The sequence below is a fragment of the Octopus bimaculoides genome, chromosome 4, assembly GCF_046866305.1.
Source record: "Octopus bimaculoides isolate indiv1 chromosome 4, ASM4686630v1, whole genome shotgun sequence".
In the NCBI taxonomy this organism is placed as follows: domain Eukaryota; kingdom Metazoa; phylum Mollusca; class Cephalopoda; order Octopoda; family Octopodidae; genus Octopus; species Octopus bimaculoides.
In genome coordinates, this window is record NC_142931.1 from 5,952,840 (window position 1) to 5,971,710 (window position 18,871).

Below are 18,871 nucleotides of genomic sequence, written 5' to 3' on the forward strand. Positions count from 1 at the left end.
CGATTCATTATTTACATTTGACGGATATTTGTCCTCATCTTGTTTGTTGTTAACACAACGTTTTGGCTGATGTACTCTCCAGCCTTCATCAGGTGTCTTGAGGAAATTTCGAACCTAGGTTCTCATTCCAAAGGTATTTTTCGATGTTATTATTATTATTATTATTATTATTATTATTATTCAGGTCACTGCCTGGAATCGAACACGGAATCTTGGGGTTAGTAGCCCAGGCTCTTAACCTCTACGCCATATGCCCGTGAGCATAAAAACTGTAATATAGAACTGTAAGATCGATTCATTCGACTAAAATTCAATGCCGTGCTCCAGTATGGCAGCAGTCTAATGACAAACAAGCAAAAGATGAAAGTAACAAAAAATTCCTGTATTTTCGAAGAGGGGAAAAATGGATATTGAACGCTTATGCATTCTTTGGTTCATTAAGGGTAGCGGTGTAATTGATGAGGTGAAGATCATGAAAGCCACAACAATGTTAAAATAACAAGACACTAAAACAGAAGGAGGAAATATAGACCAGGTCCGTATAGTTGTTAGCAGTGTAATGTATTTTAGCATTGATGTGGTTGGAAGAGCAGCGTGTAAGGCTCTTTAAATTGCTTATTACGTTTGGTGCTGAAATCCAGCCGGGAATGTCCAAGACTAAATTCAGTTCCTCAAATATAAAAAAGAAAAACCTTTTGATAACAGTTCAAAAAGCAAAATCCTTTACGGAGTTATACGATTCCTCTCAGTCATCAGTAAATAACAAAAACTAATTCATCACGTGTATAAACACACTGAATTCTAGACTACAACTCCTGTATGTACTTTAGGTTTTTGTTTTATCTAATCTATATTTTTGCTAAACTGATGATTTGTAGAAAAAAAAAACATTTAATATAAAATAAAAAGAAAAATTGGATGATCATTTTCTTTAAAACTTTAATCATCTAGCTTTGCCGTCGGCGCCAGTACGGTTTCGCTTCACATCTGACGGTTTCTGTTATCCAATGTTTCATTTTAAAACAAAATTTATACAATCTGTGTGTATTAATATTTTAAAACTTATCTCTGAGCTAAAACAACATTCAACAATAATTAGCCTACAAAACTTAACGTTTCCTCTATAATGTTTTCCGGGAGGCGTAAAGGCACCAGTACAGATTTGCACCCTATCTGATAGCTTTGCTCCTAGACTTTGTGTCATCCAAATTCTTAACTGTTTTCTTTCGCTTCCTGCTTCTACAATAACTACACGATACTGATGTTCTCTCGATTTCTTAGAAATATTATTCAAATCTCCTTTTATAGAAGTAATCGTGCCACTCATTCCATTATTATTATTTTTTAAATACTGTCTTAAATTTCCAGTCCAAAAACAAAAGACAACTATTTTGAACGTTCTGCATGATCTTGAGTTACTTTGCTGAGCCCCTACAGCAGACTTTGTCTACCCTTCATGATATTCTCAACGGAATGTTCGCATCGTGTGAACGTTCATAATGATCCGTGGAACCTCAGGTATTGAACAAGTACTGGGTTGGCCAAAAAGTCCGTTCGATTTTCTAAGCGACAGAAGTTATTCAACACAAAGCAAGTTATTCAGTCAAAGATATAATTACCGTTTCATTTTAGTATCTTCTGTCATCTTGTGGGCAAACTCACTATCTCTCTTCAAAGAATTTCCTGTCGTTACTGGCGAAAAACTCTTTCAGATGAATCTTTACATCCTCTTCAGTACTGAAGGTCTGTCCTTTCAAGGAATTTTGAAGGGACAAAAACATGTGGAAATTTGAAGGCGTAAAGTCGAGTGAATATAGAGAGTACAGCAAAACTTCCTAGCCAGGCCTCAGTAACGTCTACAAAGACGTGTGCGGTGTGGCATTGTTGTCGTGAACGTCAATGTCTTAACGCTTAGCAAATGCAAGATGTTTCTGGTGGATCACTACGTTTAATTTGTCCAACCCGTCATGATGCACATTCGATTTGATGGTCCTGTCTGAGAGAAGAAACTCGTGAAAGACAACACCCTTCCAGTTCCACAAAATTAAAAACAAACTTTTTGGGGTTAAGTTCGACTTCAGACGTTGTTTGCGGTCGTTCGCCACGCTTTCTCCATGATCGTTTGCGCTTCGAATTGTTGCAGACGATTTATTTTCGTCCCCTAATTCGTCGCAAATTCGCGTCGAGCTACATTGAAGTTTCAAGTATCTAACGCATGTGCAAAGGGCAGGCTGAAGTTAGCTATTTGTTAGAGTGCTTCGAGTTCAGTGTCGACAAATCTTTTGGCCAAATCCAAATATCGATTTTAGCCTTGATTCGTACACTACTCTGAAAACTACGGTTTTTGGTTGAATATTCTGTACTTGGGGAACTTATCTTTACGCATTGGGGTCGATTTAATCGACTTGGCTCCTCCCACCAAGCGGTTTGTGCCAAAACTTCAAAGTCAATTAAATCGACCCCAGTGCGTAAATTTCATCACCTCCCAAAAGGATGAGAGGCAAAATCGATCTCGCTGGATTTTGAACTCACCATAAAAACGGGCGAAATGCTGCTGAGCATTTTGTCCAGCATGCTGACGATCCTGCCAACTCGCAGCCTTTCATTGTACAAATATTAAATAATGAACTAAGAGAGAGTTACATATTGAATAACAGAATTAGTTCATTTATTGAAGAATCATACAAGCAACCTAGTATTTTATTAGTGGACTTGTTAAATCGATTCGATACATTTAGAGGCCATATTCAAATAAACAACATATTTGTAATTAACTAATTATAAATACGTTATTTAAATTATTTGCAATTGGTAAATTATAGATATGTAGAATGGATGTAAAACAATGAAATTGTCAGGAACCGCAATCAGAATGATGGAAAGAATGAAATAAAAAAACAGCGAAAATGTCAGGAACCACAATCAGAATTATGAAAGAATGAAATAAAAACAGTCAGATTGTCAGGAACCGCAATCAGAATGATGGAAAGAATGCATTTTGTTTTGTTGTTCAATAAATCTTTGTCTTCGCCCATTTCGGCTTGTCTTTATCAGTAGTACCCTGGTATTTCTGGTGTTATGACACTAAATAATTTTTTCTACTCTAGGCACAAGGCCCAAAATTTTGGGGGAGGGGACCAGTCGATTAGATCGACCCCAGTACCCTACTTAGTGAGGAAATAACTTCTCAGAATTAAGAATCACTTTTAATTATTATTTTACACAACAGGACCATCCACGATTTTCCTTCCTAGCTAACAAATTTATCGACCCCGAAAGGATGAAATCCAAAGTCGACCTCGGCGGAATTTGAACTCAGAACGTAAAGACACTAAATAATGTACGTTGAATCGTAGCATCACTACAAATCCATCTCAACCAAACCCGTTCAACTGTACCAATGTCAAAAAATTCTGCACCCAAACATAGCCGTGAACTGTTCACGGATATTTATAGGCACCAGTGTGGCTGTGTGCTAAGAAGCTTGCTCCTTAACCACTTGGTTCCGGGTTCAGTCCCACTGCGTGGCATCTTCAACATGTGTTTTTTACTACAGCTGCGCGCCGACCAAAGCCTTGTGAATGGATTTAGTAGACGGAAGCTGAAAGAAGTCCGTCGTATATATATATATAGTAAGATGAGGGTTCAGATAGAATCAGGCACTTGAAAAGCTATGCACCAGGTAGAGTTGGGTAGTGTCTGTGGTACCAGTATGGTTGGTGAACGTCGAAATATCAGACAGGTTATTTCGGTTGTGTACAGGCAGAAAACCAACCCTATGAGTATTTAGCGCCTGGTCCAAACCACGCGTTATTTTCTTCACTATAGTATAGCATGAAAGTATAGTAAGAGCGGTAAAAAGCTATTGATAAAAGAAAAAAACGAGACTTGGACTCGGAAACGAGTGGGGAAATCGATAGCCTAAAGGGTCAGCGAAAAGGGAGTAAATTAGATTGGACCTAGGTTGGGCGCTATTTTAGAGTTTTTTTAATGTCCTTAAAGTATATAAACGTGCGGGTAGTCTTATGAGTTCAGGAAAGACGAAGGTCTAGTTTATGATTTAGTAGATTTTTCACTATCAGATCTCTTTAAAATTTCTATCGAGCATTTAATATTTGATATATGTCACAAGCAAAGTTCCAAAGTCTTGTGTTGTTGTCCACCTCGAACTGTTTGACGGGGAGACAAAGTCTAATATGAAGAAATGTATAATAAGAAAAGGTACCATATTGTAAACAAGTTTCTGTAGAGCAGTATTCAACTGTCGTTGAAATTTCGGACACGCGGTGAGACCAGCCATTAGAGCGGTCACCATAAGAACGTGTACTACGTTCCACCATACGGTAACAGATATCATATAAAGCTTCGTTATCGATGTATAACGTTGATATTTTAACAGTATCGTATTATAAGGTTCTACAACAGAAGCAAGTACTTCACATGAAACGATTGACATTAATATGGCAAGTTTGAACTATATCAGCAAGAACTGGCATCGAAATGCTAATATTTCTAAATTAAATGTCAGATTGAATTACAAATTATAACCTAGTGGTAATTTATTGGAAACTCTTAAAATAGTCTTTCAGTTACAAAGGCTTAATTATATGTGTCGCGCAAAAACACGGACAAACGAGACAATTTTGCATACGAGAAATCAGGACAGCGCGCCAGTATATCAGGGTTTGTAGCATACTAACCGAGTACTGGGGTCAATGTATCAGAATGCATCCTCTCAAGAACGAGATATTTTTCCAAAATAAGAAATTATGTCGGTCACATTGTGTGGAGCAAATTCAGGACGACCATAATGCTATTTATGATATTTTTGAAAGAACTGCATAAAGGATGCTGACAATAACATCAACATTATGCCACTATCTTCAATACTTGCTACCAAGTCAAGATATGGTAAAGATTGTTGTACATTTTTTAAATAAAAATTTTTAGCACATATTTTTTACCCTCTAGTTTCAACTCAGAGCTGCGGCCATGCAGATGCACCGCCGTTTATTTGGATACAAAGTTAGATACAAATTTAGGACACAACTGATAATAGATTCAAAGAAAAGTTTTACACAAACTAAGAAAGTTACATATGATGCGAGATCTAAAAGAAATAAAGCGCCTGAAAATAAATCACCTTTCAATATCCTGTGAATGAATAGCAAAAAGTGGGAAGGAAAATAAATTACTTACGTTTGGTGAAGGAACGAAAGGACGCGTTTCTCATGCTATCAAGATAGTCTTCATAGAGATTTCTTCATTTGTATATTCTTCGTACGCCATTCATTGCCACTGATAAGAGAGTGAATCAACTGGAAGCCGTGAAGACAGCCACAATGTTTAACTTTTGCATCCGGAACACTAGCAACCAATTCGTCACCTTCTGTGTAAATAAGGTTTGTTCCCAGTTGTTAACAGTTTCTCTTTAGCCAAAATTGAATTTCTTTGCTCGGAAAAATTAACTGAACGAATAGAATCCATTGTACAAGGTTCGAAGTCGACAAAAATAAGAATCACTTTTGATTATTATTTTACACAACAAGACCATCCACGATTTTCCTTCCTAGCTAACAATTGTGTCGAACTGTCTACAGCAAAACAGAGGGAAAAAAAATTCGAGCCAAACTCAAAACTCGCTATTTATAGAAAATGTTGCAATTGTTCTTTATGCAGAACGAGGCAGAATTTGCATACGAGATTTTTGCGAGGATTGCCAATTTACTCGTGGAATGTAGATTCATTGAATTGATATACCATAGGACAAATGTTCTAAGATCGAATCCCGTCTAAGTCATCTGATGTTTATTTTTTTTTCTAGAATTCATGAAATAAATGCACAATGACTTACTGGGTTAGGTTTAATTGGGTGCCTATCTGACACAAAATACAATGGTTTAAAAAACTTGCCTAACCGTGGTAGAAAAAGACTGGTGAAAAGAAACACTGCCACCGCATCAATATTCTTTTCTACCCAAGGCAAAAGGCCAAAATTTTGGGGAGGGGACCAGTTGATTAGATCGACTCAAGTACGCAATTCGTACTTAACTAATGGACCCTGAAAGGATGAAAGGCAAAGTCAACCTCGGCGCAATTTGAACTCAGAACGTAAAGACAGACGAAATATCGTTAAGAATTTCGTCCGGCGTGCTAACGTTTCTTATTTCTGTACTGCCCACAAGGGGCTACACACAGAGGGGACAAACAAGGACAGACAAACGGATTAGGTCGATTATATCGACCCCAGTGCGTAACTGGTAGTTATTTAATCGACCCGCTAAGCATTTCGTCCGGCGTGCTAAAGTTTCTGACAGCGCGCCGCCTTCCACCACATCAATATTATTGATCTGGCGCCCTGCATTGTTGCAAACACGCACGCACATACACACGCTTTTCACATTTCATTAGCTACGTGCATAGATAAACTATTCCTTTCTGCAAGTGAGCCTCATCAAAATAGACAAAGCCATAAAAAGAAACAAAAAAAGAATTAATGACTACTTCTCGACTTTTATATAGAAGTATGCTTGCATGTACATGTGTATGAGTGTGTAACTGCGTGCATGTGTGTGTGTGTGTGTGCGTGTGCGTGCGTAGTGAACTGGCAGAATCGCTGGAGCGTGAGACATATAAATGTTTTGTCATATTGTTCCAACTGTTCATGCCCTGAGTTCAAATTTTGCCAAAGTCACACATGGTTTCCCCTTTCAGTTGTCAAGAAAATACTAGAAGCAGTTCCCTCTCCGAATCTCTTTCTCAGAATCAGATTTTCTACCCTTTAAAATGAATGCGATGAACACTCCCAGAAAACCTTTCCTCCAAAGCAACCCCCCCCCCCACACACACACATATAATGTCTGTGACATATTTTAACTGCTAAAGGCAAAGTCACTGCAGTTACCATGGAGGAAAAATATCACTCTTATCGAAAAAATGTATAAATACACCATATCTGTCCAGTGTTACACTCTGTCGGATGCCCAGACTTTGATGTTTCTAGTTCTTTAAACATTATCAATGGGAAATACCGAAGAGAGGCAACTCTGAACAAACTTAATCAAAGCGGTAGCTTTAACTAAAATACAATCCACAATATTCTTTTCTACTCTAGGCACAAGGCCCGAAATTTTGGAGGAGAGGGCCAGTCGATTAGATCGACCCCAGTACGCAGCTGGTAGTTAATTTATCGACCCCGAAACGAGGAAAGGCAAAGTCGAAATCGGCGGAAATACAGTCCACAATATTGACTGATTTACACCAGTAAACGGCCAAAGTCGTGAAAATTACAATAATATCAGCGCCAAGCAGTTGTTTATGCATAAGCAAACTTTCAGTTAGTTAGAATATGTTTGTAACATGTTTCAAATGCTAAAGGCAAAGTCCTTGCAGCTAACACGGAGAAAAAATTCTCTTACGTTAAAAAAAGTGTAAAAACAATATCTGTAATTGGTTTCCCACCTCTCCTGACATTACTGTCCATGTACCAAAATTTGAAACCAATACCCCTAGATATGATGGTGTTTAAGTGTATACTCAAATACATACATACACACACATTTACATACATATATTATGTTGAAATGTAGATGCATGTACAGGATTGCCGAATGGGGTGGTGAACCCCAGGGCTTGTCTCTTGATAAAAGTTCAAATGACCAAGCTGTTGGAAGCTCTGAATTTTTAACAATTTTAACAATATTTCAAGTCTTCATATCGTTAAGTTATGGTTTAAAGAGTCGATTTTCGTCGGGAAGTTTTCTATGGCCAATGGCCTTTAGCACCAACAATAACACTGTTTTTACAAAATAACAAAATAATGTTAACAATTGTCCAATTAATTGAAAAATTATTGAAAGCTTAAACACGTTTCAAAAATTATTAGTTCATTAAGAGTTCATTAATGCAATATTGAAAATTCTCATAATTAATCAAAAAATGATTTTCGTGTCTTCTTCAAACCAAATATTATTATTATTTCACTGAGGTCATTCTTCTCCTGAAGATCGCTCTCCATGTTAAGTGAGAACGACTAAGTCATACAACCTTTTGTCATCACCATCTTCACGAAGCTCTCGATGAACTTTGCATAGTCTAAAAATCTCTCAACTGATTCTACCGTAAATAGTAATGTGTAGAATAGCTTTTCAAAAGCAGTGAGTTGCTAAAATCGTTAGCACATCGGACAAAGTGCTTAGAGGAGGCATTTCATTTGGGTTTTTACGTTCTGATTTGAAATCCTGCTGAGGTCAACTTTGTCTTTTATAGTTTTGGGATCGATAATATAAAGTACCAAAGAAATATTGGGGCAGGAATGAAATTAACTTGTCCTTTCCGTTCGAAACTGCTGATCTTGAACCCTGCAACAGACTTCTTTCAGGAGGACACGCCGTGATCTTTGGGTTCAAAAATATATTTCAGAGCAATACATGCATTTTACAAAAATTGGCAAATAACTTGTACGTTTTGGTGTAAAAGCTCATTTGGTTCCCATATCTTCGTCATAAATTGCCTTCAGGTGTTCCCTCTATCTTCTGAAAGAGCTTCTGAGTCTTTCTCCAATATCTTGAGCATGAAAGGTTCAGCTCGTCTTCTGTCATGCTTCGATATTCTCACAGAACACAAAGCATTTTATTGTTCTTACCGAATCAAATTGCTTTTATACCCTGTCAGTTACCGAATTAATAACAACAAATAAGCATACCGTTACGGTTTTTAGGAACCATCACGAAGATTTTCTTGCCCGTTCTCTTCTGGTTCATTATCACCCTTAATGACCAAGAGGTCTCGCTCTTTTCTTAACTCTCTTCTATGATAGGATCTCTAGACTGTATGATATGGGCTCTGGTATGAAGTTGCGTCGCTTACTGGTTGAGGAATTCGGCTCACAATTGTAAAGTCAGCCTTCAGTAAAGCCATGTATTGTGAAAATATCGATTAGTATCCTTTCAACAACTCTCCAAACGTTGTAGTCCATGGGATTGCAATCCGGTGTGTTTGGAGTCCACAAGTGGAGCGCTACATGGCCATGAAGGTTGTTTGACATCAATTTTTGGGTTACGTGGGCTTTGTGAAAATGTGCTGAATTTTGCTGAAATACGTACTTCAGCCATCTAGGGTTTAATAACTGTCTCCAGCACCTCAATATATCCGGCAGTGTTAATTCTAAGAACCTACAGAAAGATGTGAGGTGACATGACATGACAGTTGTTACTCACCAATCTTAAAATCATCTCAGTAGCTGAAATTCAGAGTGCATCACTCTGGGGACATCAGAAGGATTTTTAAATAATCATTTATTACTTTTCCTGCTAAACTTTTGGTCTTGGTCGAAGTTTTTTCTCATCAGAGAAGAACCAGAACATGCCATGTTTGTGAGGGTTTATAACATTCTTAAGTAACTGCTCGGTACTGATCAAACATTTTTTTTCTTGTATCGAATATCTTCATGTACCACAGCCCTGATAGTCCACTCCAACAACTGAAATTGTCTCACGATAGTTCTCATTAATTTCCCGGCATGAATGCAGCAAGCTGGCAGAAACGTTAGCACGCCGGGCGAAATGCTTAGCGGTACTTCGTCTGCCGCTACGTTCTGAGTTCAAATTCCGCCGTGGCCAACTTTGCCTTTCATCTTTTCGGGATCGATAAATCAAGTACAAGTGAAACACTGGGGTCAATGTAATCGACTAGTCACCTCCCCCAGAATTTCAGGCCTTGTACCTATAGTAGGAAGGATTAATTTCGCGGGATCATTATAGATAACGGTTTGAGTACCTTTAATAAACTGCAGTTTCATTATAGCGTCCCAACGTTTCGAATGTTTTTCTTTCTTTGACACAGCTGAACTATTCCTGCCAGAGGCTTCTTCCGATTCCATCCGAACTTTGCGTACATGTGTTCATACAACATTTATGGAAACAAAGACTGCGTTTGTTTTCATCATTTCGTATATTAACAATTTACTTGCTATGGAGGATCTGAAAGAAATAAAAAAATTTATGCGTCCTCAAATACCCCTTGCACTCTGTATATATAACACGCCGTTTACATATTTTAATTACAATATTGACTAAAATCTCTTGATATATTCTTTAGCACAATAAAAGATTGAAGCAAAACACTGTTAATGCATCAATAGGTTATATTTTTATCGTATCTACAAAAGAATATGGCAATACTATTAATATTTATTATCAATTCTGTTACATAATGCGAAAATAAATGAAATTTTCTATTAATTGTATTTTAGATATTAAATTTTTGTCTCCGTATTTTTAATTTAAAATTTCCTGTTTTGCATCAGTTTGATCTAAATCCATTGATAATAAACGATTTAGATGAATGGCGAGTCAACAGGAGATGAAACCGTGTAATTTACAAACTTCAACGAGGTTAAATACAAAAATGTATTTATTTAGATGCGTTCAATTTAAATTAAAACTTTAATTGAAAACTTTAATATTGATTTTGAAGATGTGTTCGTCTGGCACGTGATTTGGCCAGAGACCTTGTGTTAAAATTGAAGCAATTAAAATCGAGCAAGAAATATTTTAGCCATCTAAAAGCACACCAACCTGTTATATTCATATTTTATGTATTTCGTGAGATAACAGTTGATTTTAAGTTTCGCTCCAAGCTGGGCTGCTTACGACTCAATCCAGTGTATTGAGTACTATGGCAGATAATGTTTGTACTGTTGAAAATATATTTTAATATCAATTAAAGTCACATTAAACAGTAATGATAAAAATTAAAGTTGTGTACATTTATATTTAACTTGTTGTGCTTGTATAGAATGTGTTTCTGCGTCATTAAGCTTCATCAGCGACATACATCGAATCTCTTGTTCATAAACTATTAAGACTTGCCGCTGCCAGGCGTAAACAGCAAACAATAAATTTTCTGGAGACAGCAAAGCTTTGCTAATCAATAATAAATAAACAAATTAATTAACAAAAGGCACACTCAGCAGTTGTGATTAAAATAAAGCTGTGTTCATTATATTTATGTTCGTACATCTCACACAGACTGTGTATAAGGAGATTTTCTCTTCCTAGACAGTTACAGTAGTGAAGGTCTTTCCAAGTTTGGGTGTAAACGAACGTGTTAAACATAATTGTACGCACCCTCACAACCACATAGATATTAAGCAAAGGAATGAAGATCCTCGTATTATCATTTCTAATTAATAACGATCAATTAAATAATCATTAGAAAATTTTCATATAAATCATTATAATTGGTTTTATATGTTCATTTCCTAATTACGTAATTACACCGTCTCATTTAATGAACAAAGGAATTCATGAGCGTCCACAAAAGAAAAACGTATTTTTCTGTGTTTTGTAGACGTGACATGAATGCATTTGGCTGATCCCTTCTCCATATAAGGGAGAACATAATTCTGTAGAATACATATTTCTGTTTTGCTTCCGATCTAGTCAACCAGCTATCATCAAAGACTTTCTACAAAGTTTTTTTCATCAGCAATAACTCAAAAAAAACAAACAAACAAAAAAAACAGAAATTACAGTAAAAAGAAATTAATATTTAAAACAACTATCACGAAAAATATAATAACTCACCTTTATGCAACAAAACCTTCACTGATCCATTCGTGCTACGAAAATATGGATTTGAAATTTTGGCAAGAGGTCAGCAATTTCGGAGAAAGAATTAAGGCAACTACATTGACCCCAGTGTTCAACAGGTATTTGTTTTATCGAACCTAAAAGGTTGAATGGTAAAGTCGACTGCGGCGGCATTTGAATTCAGGACGTAAAGCTGGAAAAATAGTCGCTCAACATTTTTTTCGGGCAGGGTACCTATTTTGCCAGCTCGCCACGTTACTAAAATATAAATATGAAGACAGTTCTATATTTGAGAGATGAGGAGTTATGTACATTATTTACATCTTTGTGAGATTAAGTTAAAACAGTACAGAGAACACCACTGGAAAATACGAAAACTAAAAGAGGCAGCACATATGCTAGGTTTAATAAGCTCCTAGGCAAACCTAGTGCAGATATGGGTAGTATATGGGAACTGGTATTAAGGAAGGATAGGAAAATATTAGATTTATAAGCTCTAAAACTCACTTCATAGTTGCCCCTGAGCATATAGCGTGGTGGTTAAGAGCAACAAACAAAACGAGGACAAATATCCGTCAAATGTAAATATTACTCTTTTACTTGTTTCAGTCATTTGACTGCGGCCATGGTGGAGCACCGCCTTTTAGTCGAGCAAATCGACGCCAGGACTTATTCTTTGGAAGCCTAGTACTTATTCTATCGGTCTCTTTTGCCGAACCGCTAGGTTACGGGACGTAAACACACCAGCATCGGTTGTCAAGCGATGTTGGGGGGACAAACACAGACACACAAACATATACACACACATACATATATACGACGGGCTTCTTTCAGTTTCCATCTACCAAATCCACTTACAAGGCTTTGGTCGGCCCGAGGCTATAGTAGAAGACATTTGTCCAAGGTGCCACGCAGTGGGACTGAACCCGGAACCGTGTGGTTGGTAAGCAAGCTACTTACCACACGGCCGATCTATTAATGTTGTATTAGATTCGAAAACAAATATAATGAACATAGCTTTATTTTAATCCCCACTGCTCAGAGTGCCCTTTGTTAATTAATTTGTTTATTTATTATAGATTAGCAAAGCTTTGCTGTCTCCAGAAAATTTATTGGTTGCTGTTTACGTATGGCAGCGGCAAACTTGACAATGATTTTCAATGCTTTAAATGTTTTCTTTCTAGATATTGGAAAATGCAAACAATCATATTTTGAGACTAAGCTCAACAATAAACGGGGTTTATGAAATTGGAACCAAAATTTAATACTTACAACCTTCAGTGATTATAAAAAAATAAACCACCATTTGTTATGAAATAATGGATGTAAAATATCTTCTGGACTGAAAATTGAACATTCTTACTTAATATATTTTAACAGACATTAAAGGAATTTAAATGAACCAGGAAAATAATGAGAGAAATTACAAAAATCGATCGTTCATGACAAAAGAAATTAGTTCGTGATATTAGTTTCAAATTTGACAGAAGGCCAGCAAGTTCGGAGGAAGGGATAAGTCGATTACATCGGACCTAGTGATCAACTGATGCCTATTTTATCGATCTTGAAGGATGAAAGGCAAAATCGACATCAGCGGAATTTGAACTCAGAGCGTAAAGCCGGAAGAAATACCACTTAGTATTTTTCCCGACGCTCTAACGAAGCGAACACGTCCTGGATCAAAGATGCTCATCATATCTGTAAAATAGAGTATTGAACGCTGAAGATCAGAAAACATTCTGTGTTGCTGACCACCTCGAATTACTAGAAAGGTGCAAAATTTGGTATGAAGAAACGTATTCTAGGAAAAGGCGCCGTTGTTGGCAATTTTCTATAGATCAGTATTTAATTATTGTTGAAATCGCGGTCATGTGGTAAGGACCAACCATTAGAGTCGAGACTAAATAATTTCACTCTCCATAGGAAGGTGTACTACGTTCTAACATACGATAGCAGATATCAAAGTTTCGTTATTATTGTACAACGTTGATATATTTTGATAGCGTTGTATTATTGGGTCCTTTAACGACAGTAACAGATAACTGCAAAAGAAAAACAATTTGTTAGTTTAGAGATATAAAGTAAACTTATTTATGCTATTAACGTAATTATGAGCGATCGAAGCCAAAACTGAATACGAAAATTCTAATTATTGTAAACAAAAATGTGAAGTCGATCCATATTTTATATCGTAACAGACATTTATTGGGACAAAATTTGGCATTAATATACAGTGCAAATTAGGAAATCATCAATATTTACGATTGATACAACATATAAACGAAATAATATTATATTCTTTAACATTAAGCAGAGGCATCAGTGAAGTCAGAAAGAATATATCTTCAATATGTGTGTGTGTGTGCTATTTTAGAAGTCAATTAATTATTTACCATAATGAAATTATCCTAGTAATATTTCTCTTTACGTGGGCCGTGGGTCGTATGAAATATAAGTAAAATGAGAAGAAAGCAGCGTAATTAATTTTATGTGCCAGAGTTAATGAAGTAAAGTGGTGTAATTAAATTGGAAAGACCTGAAGTATGGAAGCATCTTTTAAATTATTCATTCAATATGGAAGTCTTCAAAATAAGTAATATTTTGTGCCGAAATGAAGTGAAGCAAAAGTCAGAAAAGTACAACCCCCCCCCCTTATTTCTTCATTGTCAAACGTCATATCATCCTTTAGAAAAATTATTGCAAATGTCCTCCTTTTTAGATTCTTCTATTTCACATAATTTTCATTCGTTTCATCAAACACATCTTGCGATGATTACAAATACGACAAAGTAATAAGTTGCATATCTCATACCATTTGTTTAGTGCTATATAATGTGAGTAGTAGGGTTGGCTTTGTCTATATTTATATAACGTAATACAGTATATGACGCTTGTTACAAGATAAATTTGAATATAGTTCACAAATATGATATCACTCATTCACAGGTTGTACAAGTAATTAAAATGATCCAAACATCTAAAATACACCGTCTTTCTCCACTAGCAAGATTAATTACACCTATCAAATTAATTACATCGATTTTCTCTCATGTTCCTGTAATATGCTGCGGCATCTCGTTACGTTCCTCTTCAAGTAAGCGGGAGTTGATAAGGTACCCGTAAGGTACAGCGGTTAATATAATTGAAGGTGGCCTTGTGCCAATTTTATAAATCAATATTCCTCTTTTAAATAGAGTCAATAAATTAAATCGATCACATAGTAATGGCATTTATTGCAAGAACGACAAGATGACAGGAGTAAAGACGGAAAGTCACGATTTACATTGATGAACAGCTTAGGAAGAGGGAGTTCGTTTTGGAAGGATATTCTTCGCAAATATCGCTAAGTATTAAAGACCTACACGTCATCCCAAAAGAGAGAATGAGGCAGCGAGATGCCATGATGGCAATCACAATTTTCAGTTTCTTTACTCCCAACGTCCATAAATACATCAACGATATAAATTTTTACAAGCTTCATTTTAGTTAAACATGAAATTATCACGTCCTGAAGATTTGAGTTATCGAACTCGAAGCAATAGACTTTATTGTGCAAGGTTCACAGTCGACAAAAATGATACAAGATCATCATCACCGTGAGAGATTTCATTAGGATCGATGCCGTGTTCAATTGCAGTAACTTCTCATCGTCACCAAATCTGTTGCCTGCAAAATAGATGTTACAACATTGGTAGTTAAAAACTCGCTATTTATAGTGGGCAATTACAACGGATAGTTATCCACAACGAGAGGGAATTTACACGTGAGCTTTCTAGTAGTTATACAAGAATAAAGAAAGATGCTTATTCATTAGTTACGAGTTCGTAATTCTACTAACAGAAATCAATTATTAAAGTTTACACTGTTTAGAAAATAGTTTAACATTCCAACTTTAATATAATTTTTCTTTATCAAAATTTGATTTTCAAGTCTCTTTTATTATTGAATATTTTAACTACACTCAATGGCGGACTGGGTCTAAAAATATTGGTTGCCAGGAGACTAAGGGCGCCCACCGGCAACTACATTTTTTTTTTTTTTTTTTAATATTCTTTTCAACTGTCTACAAACAGAGCCAGGCTGAAATAATGCATTCTTCCAGGAATGAATAAAAACATTCTGAAACTTAGATACTAACATGGGCCCCCATATATGGATTCTAATGGCGCAGGGGCCCACTTACCATCGGGTAAGCTGGCAACCTGAGCAGTCCGTCACTGACTACACTATTCTTTTACAAAGCCAATTTTAATTCACTGCAAGAAAGTAACGTCTTATTTTCTTCATTTGTATCCTTTTCCTTGTAACAGTTTTTTCTTCTGTCTTCCTTTCCATGTCTTCTTTGTTTACCCGCCCACTAGACGTCGTTTTCCTCACCACTCTTATTTACATCGTTTTTTGAACGTCTTTCTTCTTCATATTTCATGTAACATTCATTCTGTACCCACACACTGTTAGTCTCACTTTCTTTCCTTGCAAAGCTGATTCTGTCTGACTGTCTCTCTTTTGCTTTCTACCACCTTTATTCAATTTGTGAAAATGTTTACACTATATCAATTTATCACACCAAAATTACATACAAAATTTTCATTTCGAATTTCACACACAATGTGTAGTCCATGGTCCTTTGGATAATGAAAGACTTGGATTATTTACTGTGCCTACGTCGGCTTCGCTTTATTGTTAAATAATATTTTCATTTCGTTTGCGTTCAATAGAATGATACAACATCCATACTGTGCTATTGGTTTCTGCATTAATTTGTTTCCAATTTAACGTAGATCGTCAACACACACAGTGTATATATATATATATATATATATATATATATATATATAAACTGGACTCCGTGGGTCACGAATGACCATGAGTGCACCTCAGAGGTTCCTCTCTGGGGTACAAGTCTGGGAGGATAGTCGCCTCACCGGCGAACGCACAACCTAGGGTTGTTTTTTTTTTATCGAAGACCAACAGTCGTCCATACATACCAGCCTCCCCTATCTACACCGCTGATGTTATCCTAGAAAAAGGCAAAGGCCGATACAGCTTGGCACCAGTGATGTAGCAACTCATTTCTACAGCTGAGTGAACTGGAGCAACGTGAAGTAAAATGTCTAGCTCAAGAACACAACACACAGCCCGGTCCGGAAATCGAACTCACAACCTTATGATCGTAAGCTTGCTGCTCTAACCACTGAGTCATGCGCCTTCACACACACACACACACACACACACACACACACACACACACACACACACACACACAATATGTGTGAAGGCGCATGGTTTATTGGCTAGGGCATTCGGCTAGGGCATTCGGCTAGGGCATTCGGCTAGGGCATTCGGCTAGGTCGTGAGTTCAATTCCTGGCGACGAAATATATACACACACAGTATATATATATATATATATATATATATATATATATATATATATATATATATATATATATATATATATATACATGATGTTGACAACAAAGAAAGAGACGGCCAACTGAATTAGAGAAAATCAGGGAAAACAACTGAAACAAAACGTTTGAATACGCACGTGGGAGTAGAGAATACGATTCCGTTTCTACTACACCTGACAGAGTGTCTAGGCTATTTCCAAGAAGTGAATAAAGTATTTCAGAACAATACACAGAACTAGCTTTCACATTTTTTGAATATTCAAGCGCAACTGACGATCACCATCAGAAGGACAGATTATGCAGACAAATGTATCATGCAAATAGTAGTCAGATACAAACAGTGACAGCAATATAAACAAACAGGATTCTGAGAGAGCAAACTGAATATGTACAGCAAGAGAATAGAACAGAAAGCTTTGAAATTCGGGGCACGAATATTGCATAAAATTTCTTTTCTCTTACAATGCAGAAACATTTCTCGTGGCACCAGCAGACAAAATGGAAAAGGGGTCGACCCGGAGAAGAGCGAGGGAGATGCAGTGGAACAGCTACTCTGACTCACACGGCTTGCACTTGCGGACAGTGGTGAGCATGGATATGATCCAGGGGGCCAAAGATACCGAGGTCTCGACTGCTAAAGGCTCCACGATAAACCTGTCAGAGAGTGACCCATACCAAGACAGTCTTTTTCTCAACCTGACGAGCAGCGGGACCTGGGCTGGCTGCTGACAACAGCAAGTTGCCGCTGGAGAATGTGTGTCACAGCATGTGACATCTGAGATGAGGGGCCCACCGCCACGGAACAGGAAAACTCTCATACCGTCCGGCCTTCTACCAACCCCTCGGTCTAGCCCGGCTGGCTCGAGCTTGGAAGGGAAAACTGCGGCGTCTAGGCCATGCTTTATAAAGCAGGACTATTGAAGGAATAGCAATGAATGCCAATTCTGATAGTTTTCAAGAATAGCTGTACTGTTTGTTATGCATTCATATAATACAGAGAGTCTCTTTGACAATGTTTACTCACATTGCAAAGCTTACAGATGCCCCTACTGAATCGGAACCCCTATGTTGCTTTAGGAGAAGGTAAAACTGGGAAAGCTACATGCCCCTCAGCCAAATATTCGTAGATACTTTGATGATGCTCAACTGGAAATAATTTCCTGGTAAACATATGTTCATTTAACAAGGCACTGACACCGGTTTCTCTAGCTCCCAAAGAAATTAAGCAATAGAAATATTATCTAATGATTAGATATTTCAGAAAATTGGAGGACAGTTTGTAAGTATTAGTATCCTAGCTGTCTGCATTAGCTATGATCTGCAAAGCGAAATTCTACTTGAGAATAATATCTCTTCAAGTTCCTACATTATAACATAAAAACGGAGAAAGACATAGCAAAGCTGAAATAAGTCTGCATGATTGAGAGGAAAATAAATAAAACAGATATCTCTGTATTATACGTAACGTATATACACAGCTGACCGTCGTGAAACTGTGAATTTCATCTGAGAGAAAATCTCTTCTTAAACATGGTGTATTAAAAACTCAATAGATATCAGAGAGAGAGAGAGAGACGAACATCATCCAAACAGTGATCAACAGCAAAGCCATATGCATTTTAGTTTCTTCCATTTTATAATCCTACATTTTACAACAGTAAACACAAGACCCCAGTCATACGCCGAGGAAGCTCTGCAAATTTATTAAGAAAAAAACATCATAACACATTTATTATAAGTATTTCACGTAGATAGAAGGTACTTTCAGACTTCGACGGTAACATCGTAATATATATATACATGGAGGTAGTCCTCTTCCTAACTCTATAAAGCTTTATTCTCATCTGACCCCTAGACTTTCTTC

At 36.8% G+C, this 18,871-nt stretch overlaps 1 long non-coding RNA gene across 2 annotated transcripts; it reads right to left on the bottom strand.

The window, feature by feature from the left end:
• Positions 1-306: 306 nt before the first annotated feature.
• On the bottom strand, positions 307-16,376 carry LOC128247550 (uncharacterized). 2 transcript variants are annotated; one of them, XR_016241359.1, is made up of 6 exons: positions 15,778-16,376; positions 13,988-15,260; positions 11,589-11,852; positions 10,578-10,696; positions 5,200-9,980; positions 307-1,992 (listed from the first exon to the last, which is right to left on the bottom strand). It is a non-coding gene; the product is annotated as an uncharacterized LOC128247550 (long non-coding RNA). The 2 variants fall into 2 exon arrangements; XR_016241358.1 differs by having other exon boundaries at positions 307-1,996.
• Positions 16,377-18,871: the final 2,495 nt, after the last annotated feature.